This window comes from Buceros rhinoceros, unplaced genomic scaffold, assembly GCF_000710305.1.
Source record: "Buceros rhinoceros silvestris isolate BGI_N320 unplaced genomic scaffold, ASM71030v1 scaffold6018, whole genome shotgun sequence".
NCBI lineage: Eukaryota > Metazoa > Chordata > Aves > Bucerotiformes > Bucerotidae > Buceros > Buceros rhinoceros.
Window position 1 is genome coordinate 1 of NW_010424979.1, and position 8,110 is coordinate 8,110.

Here is an 8,110-nt window from a genome sequence, read left to right on the forward strand (position 1 = left end):
TGAGGAGGCGGCCCGGGTGGGGATGGGGTGGGGGAGCCCTTCGCCGCCGCCAGGAGGCGGGCAAGGCAGCGTCCGCCGCTTGCCCCCCTGTCCCCGGGAGGAAAGGGCTGTTTCCAGGCGTGTGTCTGGTGTCGGAGGTGGCCTCGGTGCTTTGTGTAGGAAGGCAGCCTCGCCCGCTGGGGCTGGGTGAAGGGATTAGTTCCCCAAGATGTCCTGAAGCCTGCAGGGCAAGGGTGCTTTGGTTTCTGCACATCCCATCGCACCTCGCTGGAGGCCTGCAGCTCTGTGCTTTTGTTCAGCCGCGGTGAGACTATTACATCGGGTCACTTGGAGACTGGAGCAGTCTCCAGTTCTGCCGCAAAATCAGTTGTTAGTGTTTTCACAAGTTCAGAAGGTGTGGAGGCGTTGAGAAACTTGTGGAAAATTTCAGAGTAGTGCAGAATTAGCTCACAGGTACTGATATACTTCAAAGTGTGTGCATCGAGGATGTTTTAAGCCTTGATTTCTTTCATTTGTGAAGGCAGCAAATGTAACATACTTGGTCTCATGAACGTGTTGTCCTTAGGTGTTTGAATTTGTTGCTAACAATGTAGGACCATGGTTTACCTTACGTGGTTCCTCTTTTTAAATGGACTGCTTACCCTGCTGCTCCAGCAGGAGCACCTGCAGGGGGCTGTTCACCTTGCTTCTTTTACACTGGATGAGCTTCTGCTGAGGATCAAGAAGGTTTGCTCTCCCTTGACATCTCGCTGTTCTCCAGCTGTCTTTTTGAAGTTTCCTATGACACTAGCTGAGGAGCAGCCTTAGAGCTGCAGGAGAGATAGTGGGGAGGAGCACAGTGTCAACAGAGAAACACAAGAACAGCGTGTTCAGGGAGGAAAAGTGTAACAAAAGCAATCTGGCTTGGGTCAGAACTGGTTGTAGGTTCATCTACAGAGGTCTTTAAGAGTGACCATGCCAACAGATCTAAAAAACAAGCAAACAAAAGTATCTTTCAGAGTTAAAAAGACCTTAAAAAATGCTGGACCGATTCCATATGTGAGCAACGTTTTAGTTGCTCAGGGAGGAGACAGTGTCTGCGTTTCCTTGGGGAATCATCATATGCCAGACGTCCAGCCTGATCAACTGGAGCATATGAGAGCATAAGTTTATTCTCATCCAATACAAGTTTTCTAAATTAACACAAGGCATCATCTTCCAGATGATGAGTCTGTGCAAGGCAGCTACTCTTACTTCTCAGTTTAAGCCTTGTATTCTGCAGGCTTGTAGCATGTGAGGGAAATAGAATGCACTAAATTTGCAAAGTTTGGGTGGGATGGCCAAATCTGTGAATGTCGTGAATTCTAGTGACAATAAATGTTTTCATTTGATATAATAATCCTAAATCATGGGCAACATAATGCATCTCTTTACTGGAAGTTAATGTCACAGTAGAACATATGGTGACAATGATGACATAAATGCTGTGTTTTTGTTGACGCAGTTGCGGACACTCATGGGGCAGGTGACATAGTTCGCTGAGCACTGCCCTTGCTGGTGACAGGTGTTTGGCACACTGCTTACACTGCCTGTTATTGTGGCTTCAGTTGTGTTTCTATGCAAGTACTAGCCCTCAAAGACAAATCAAAACTTAAATGTGGTCTATGGCTTGTCTTCATTTCTAATATTTTAGCAACTAATTTTTAATCTTAGACATGGGACAATGACCAAGACACAAAAGCATACACCTGGAAAAGAGCAGTTGTTAAAATTTACTTATTGTAGTACATAGCAAGAAATATGGCTATGTAATTAAAGAAACTTTTTCTTTTCATGCTATAATTTAATATGCACTTAATGATAGATATGGTTTGACTAGATAGATTTTCTTTTTTTTTTTTTTTTTTTAATTTCTGAATTGCTCTATAAAAATGGAAATCAGACTCCTGGAATTGCTGAACACCATTTCATTCAACTGTTGAGGCACTAAATACTCCAAACCATTTTTTTTTTCTTATGGCGGGAGGGTGACTTTGTATTTTTGCATTTGATTAAAGGAGGTTATTGCTTTAAATGAGGTTGGAAATTTTCAGAGGGTTAGTGGAGCAATCGAAAAGAAACAAGCCTGTGAAAATAGGAGGGATGATGTGAATAAGTGGATTTCTCTTAAACTGTTTCATAAAGTTCCCACTCCTAAGGCCTTGGTTATGCAAGGTCACTCAAAAAGTAACTGAATCAACTGAAAGGGGGTGAATGTACTCGATGAAATTTAAACCTCACGTGAACTCTTTCAGGTTCAAATGGATTTGGATCACTACTGCTTAACCCAGAATCCTGTTTAAACTATGGGATTATACCACTGTAGAAATTAACGACCACTTACCAGCTAAAGACACCTTGTGGAAACAAAATAAATATAAATCACAGTTTGTGTATAAAATATTGGTTCATCTTGCCTGTTTTGATTGTCTACACAGAGAAGCTTAGATTTGTCTTTACTTTTGAGTTCAGAAGGACCTTGCTGGGGAAGATAATAGACGATGAAGGGTGCCAGTTATCTCTGTTCTTCTTTCTGCTTTGTGTAATACTTCTATTTCAGTCCATGTATTCATATACCCCATTATGAAATTTTCTGCAGCCTTGTGATGTCAGAAGAAATAGTTTTGTTCACTGCTAAAATTACATTGTTTTGTGTTCACATAAGATTAGTACCTGTGAAATTTGGTTATGAATTAAGGATGGAACAGTTGATACTATGACTGAAATTGATACTGGAATGTGACATGTTGTTTTCAAGTCTATATTTTGGAGTTGATCAGCTCATTCTTAGGCTTTAATTCTTTAAATGCTTTTAGATAAGTCTATATAGGGCAGAACTGTAAAGTGAAAAATTAAAGAAAAAGGTAGAATTAGCCTAAATGACTAAAAAGTGAAAAGAACTTTGCTACTGCTGCTTTAGTAGCCCTATGCATTACCTATTAAGGCACCATTACGGTATTAGTGAACTTTGGGGCCATTTGTATTTTTGCTTGTTTGATTTTCTTCACTGCGGTTAGTTAAATCCAGATATGGTTTAGGTTTTAAACAGTTTAGCACATGAGGCAATCTTCAAATCATATGGTAAATTACTAAAAATATACCAGTGAGTTTCTTGGCCATATGTGTCTGAATCTTGTTTATATGTTGAAACTTTCTTCCTAACAGGGTACTGAAGGTTGCAATTAAGCACAGATGTATGTGCACACAGTACTGAGCTGTTCCTAGGCCCATGGAGACTCTGCTTTAGGCCTGCTAATTACTTCTCAGGAAGTTACCAGTGACTTTGGTTATGTGTTCTGTGGGTGTTCCTATTTAGCTGTTCTTGAACCAGACTGAATCAAATTTAATTTTTTTTCACATTTCAATTTGAACAGGTCTTTTTTTATTTTTTAATTAATTAAAATGACAAAAGGGCAGGAAGGGGAACCAGAGTGGAGAAATCTTCAGAGGCAGTACAAGGTGTACAGCTCCCTGCCTGACTTGCTGGGTGGGGTTGGGTGTGGATATATAGCACACTGAAGACGACTTGGTAACAGTTCGCAAGGTGGCTTGCTGCACTTCTTTTGAACAGTCAGTTCTCCTGAGTCTGTTGCAGGATAAGTCTGCGCACGAGGAAGATTACTGTAGATTGGTTAATGTGCTGTGAATCCACTGCAGTTTGCTTTGTGCTAACTTGTTACACAGTCACATACCTAAATTTTCTGAGGAGCTTTCTTTTAAATGTGAGGAAAACACACAGTGCTTTTTCTTTAAAATTTGTATGCAGTATGTGCAAAAAAGAGTATAGAGCTTGCTGTGCATCACTTTTGTACATATAATTGCTCAGTAAATTTCAGAACGAGTTGTGTCCTCTTTAAAAGATGATGCTGTAAAAGTTAGCCTAGCACTTACCGATGTTTTTGTGTTGCTGGAATCTAAAGTCTCCTCGGTAGGGCTGAAATAGCTAACAGCTGACCTATTGTTTACAAACAAAAGGCTGTTACTGTGTGTTTAAAGTGAAATTACTGGTGGGTTGTTTAGTACTAATAGTTCAAAGTAAAATTTTTTTAAATGCTATTGAAGACCTCATATTGGTTTAGTATCCTGTTTAGTTAAAATGGAAAGCAAGTACTTTTAGTGTGACACACATTCTCATTTGGCAGCTATTTCAATTAAATTGGCATCTATTTTTAATAGTCTACTTTTTGTTCCAGTTGTCCATTCCAGTTAGTTGGCTAAGTGGTTGTTTAGAGATACAGAGGACGAAGACATGATTGTCATATGTAGTGATTTTCTTTCAGCTCATACTGCTTAATGTCCTTCGAGCATTAACTTTGTTTTATTACCCTTAAGTTTTCCATAGTGAGGTAGTAAAATGTAGGGAGAGTATTTTAGGATCAAGCTGCACCTAAACGAACTCCTGTTGCTGAAATTTTGTGGCAGCATTTCCTCTTCAGCTGCTAAAATGGCATTTTATTAATGTGGTTCAAGCCTCTTGGAAACTGGACAGGTTTGATCAATTCCTACCCTATGACCTAAGTAAAAGAGAAATTGATGCTTTTCATTTTGTGGCAGATTAAATGTCAATCTGATTTAAAGTTAGTTTTGTAACCAAATTAAGATAATGGCTTCTTCCTTCTAAACTAGGAAGATAATTTGAAAAGAAGCATATGAGACAACTGAGGACTAGAGAAGTTTCCACTGTGTCAAATGAAACAGCTGGTATAACATCAAATAATATTCCATTTGACTAATGTCTTTGAGATATCTGTTGCAAAACAGATGTTTGAGGACAGTAGGAAGAACATTTTTATGTTTCTAACTTCCTGTGTGACATTTGTGGCTTTTAAAAATGTTTGATATTTTCATGTTATGATAGCTTCAGCATGGATTTCCTATATTGTCTTAATGGTATCCCTGAAATTTACCTCATAATCATGTCTTGTTTAGGTGTGATTCACATTTCTACATTTTGTAGGTGTTGCTAGAGCCTAGTAATTAAGCAGGCTTAAATTTTCAACACATTTAATAGGACACGGAACTTCTCAGCTTTATTCTGTGTAAGTGTCAGCAATACCACGTTAGAATCATAGAATGCTTTGGGTTGGAAGGGACCTTCAGAGGTCGTCTAGTCCAACCCCCTGCAGTGAGCAGGGACATCATCAACTAGATGAGGTTGCCCAGACCCCCGTCCAACCTGACCTGGAATGTTTCCAGGGATGGGGCATCTACCACCTCTCTGGGCAACCTGTTCAAATGGCTTTTGAAAAGCTTGAAGAGCAGACAGAGGTATGTTGCAGGAATTTGTGTGTGACCATTTTGGGGAAGCTAGAGCATGGTGTTGGAGTCTGAGGTTTTTAAGGCCCCTTTTCCCATTTTACCACATCCTTTTCAGACAGCAACATGATCTTTTGAGATGATGATATGAATAATGGCTGTAATTGCCAACAACAGCCAGAGCACAGCTATCCTTGTTGGTGACAGGAAGGCAGTTGTGTTCCCAGTTACACTTTGCAGCTTCTCTGAATCCTGTCAATTCTAATTGAAAATTGCATTATGTAGTTGAGATGTGCTGCTTTAATATGAAGGTTTAATGAGATTGTCAAAGCATTTTTGTAGTGTTCACCTCCTTATTTTGAGAGACCTGGCGTTTTGCTCTAACTCATCTGAGAACTAGAATCAGTTAAGTATGCCAACAAATCAGCAATTGCAGGCTGAGCAGCGTGTGTCAGTTACAACTGCAGGATAGGAACTTTGCAGGGGTGGGAGTGGAGGAAGGAGGAAATCTGTGGGTCAGATATGTGCAGGGATATAACTTAGGTTTTGTATTGTGGTTTTTTTTTTTTCTTTCAAACCAGAGACTCTCTTCAGATCTTCACCTGTAGCTGTTTATTGAAAAGCTATCTTAAATATTAACTTATTTACATTTCTCCAAATAGGATCTCCTGAAAGTTTTAGATTGATCTGAAAGAGGTCAAATTGACACTGTGTTCTAAATTGTCTGTTTCCAAGACTGCCCAGTATTATTGTTTCCTGATTTATTTATTTTTAGTAGCTTTTTGTTGTGAAATTTCCCTTCTGTGTTTTAGGGGAATTTCATACTGATCTGTCCTTAAATTTCTATTTTTTTTTTTTCTTCATCATCTCTTCAGGTTGCTTTCTTGATCCTGTCTTTGCCTGCCACATTTTGTTTACTGTCTTGTTTCATTGCCTCTATTGTACCTGGCAGTTTTCCCTTAAAAGTTACTGTAGCTAACATAAATAAGCTCTAACTCAAGTTCTTTCCATTTGTCATCATCTTTATAATTCAGTTCTGTGACTTCATATACATCTGAATATTTTTCCATCCCTCTTGTACTGAGCAGTAAAAGGGGTTTGATACATGACTTTCTTTTCTTCCTGATTAGAATCTTCTGGATTCATGCCTGTGGCAACTAGCCTCTTATGTTTTAATGCACTGGTAGGTGTTCCTGAAGTGAGGTAATCCCTGTACAGATATTCCATTCCTGCCTCAATGCGTGTCCTCCTTCTTCAAAGCCTTTTCTGACTCAGCTGTGTCCCAGTACAACAGGCTACAGCTTGCTCCATTTGGCTATTGTGTGAGCTTGTAGTGGCAGTGGTCTTTCTGTAAAAGCTCTGCCCTTTCTGTGCTGTGTCTTTCTGGAACTCATCGGTGGAGTTCCTGGCTGCTTTAAACTTCAGATTGGTACACCTGTGGCATAGCTGACTAGTGACAGCTGAAGGAAGGGAGTATTAACTATGTGCAGCAGAATGATAGTGCCTGGGCTTCTTAATACTGTTTCAAAACAGATTTAAGCTCCTGGGCTTCCTTTTTTATATACTGTTTTCCATTACTTGACCTTGTGTCACTGAATTGTAGAGCCTTTACTCTCTTGTGGAGAAGTTGGAGTGTAATTTTCTAGTGTGTTAACATTTGTAGTATGAGTGGTAACTGCGAGCTGTCAGTTTCCTCAGTCGTTTTCAACTTCCTGCTTTGAGAAAGTGATTTAATAGTGTTTAAAGATATATGAAGTCAAGTCATACTGGTAATCTTCAACCTTGAAGTGGCTGTGCTGTCAATCAGTGCAGTTGCATTGCTGTAGAGTGCATTAACAGATACAAATGGGAATGAATCTCTTACGGAAAGCTCTTCAGCTAAGGAGGACCTGTATCTTTTGTGCCAAACAGTACTCTGACAAAGAAAATCACTTAGCTGTGGGATGTTATTGGTGCATGCTTCATAGTCTCCTTTCTGTTCTTTGTCCTTCCCTGCTCTTGGGAAGAGAGGAGGTAGTAGTAGCAGCATCACTCTGATTCTTAGCCTTGTTTTTGGCTTTATTTTTTTTTAATCTAAATTAGGCAAAGCAAGTAGGATTAAGTAAAAATTTGAGATTGACTGTTCTTTGTCAGACAGGAAGTTAAAATCAGTGCTTTATATTAATGAGACTTCAAAACTGCGTGATGTGCAAGAAACTATCCTGAAAGAGCCATCGTGTTACTGCACCGATGCACGTGTTTGTTATGAGGTAGTGGAGTTGCACGAAATATGCACGTTCTAAAGTTCTGTCTTGTTTTGAAGTGTAAGGTGTGAAACAGAAGTGGTTAAAGGAGAAACAGTTTACTGGAGAGAAGTGGGAAAATCTGCAGAACACATTTGGTTTGAAAGGAAGGTGGAAAAACGGGAGCTATGTGAGCTGGAATTACTTCAGTAAATAAACTACTTGTGAAACAAGTGCAACAATTGGAAATTGAAGAAAAGACTGTTGGAGCTTAAAATACTAGGTGCCATTTTGGTCATTCTTGTAGGTTTGTTGAAGATAACCCTTTTGTGGGTCTTTCAAGAGAGGGCATGCGCTTTAATTTCTTCCATGTTATTCTGGGTATTACTGTAAGCACTTCAAATGTGCATGGAACTTCTCAAACACAGCAAGGCATGTCAGCTATCCAGAGAGCCAGGAGTGAGTCTAGCCTGTAGAGCACAGAAGTTGGCTTTGTGGCCTTTGATGCTTATTTCTGTTATGTAATCATACCTTAAGACAGAAAAAAGAATGTGCAAATAAATGCTAAAAAGGCAGTAAAGTGTTAGAGAGCTGGTAAATGTTAAACACTACTT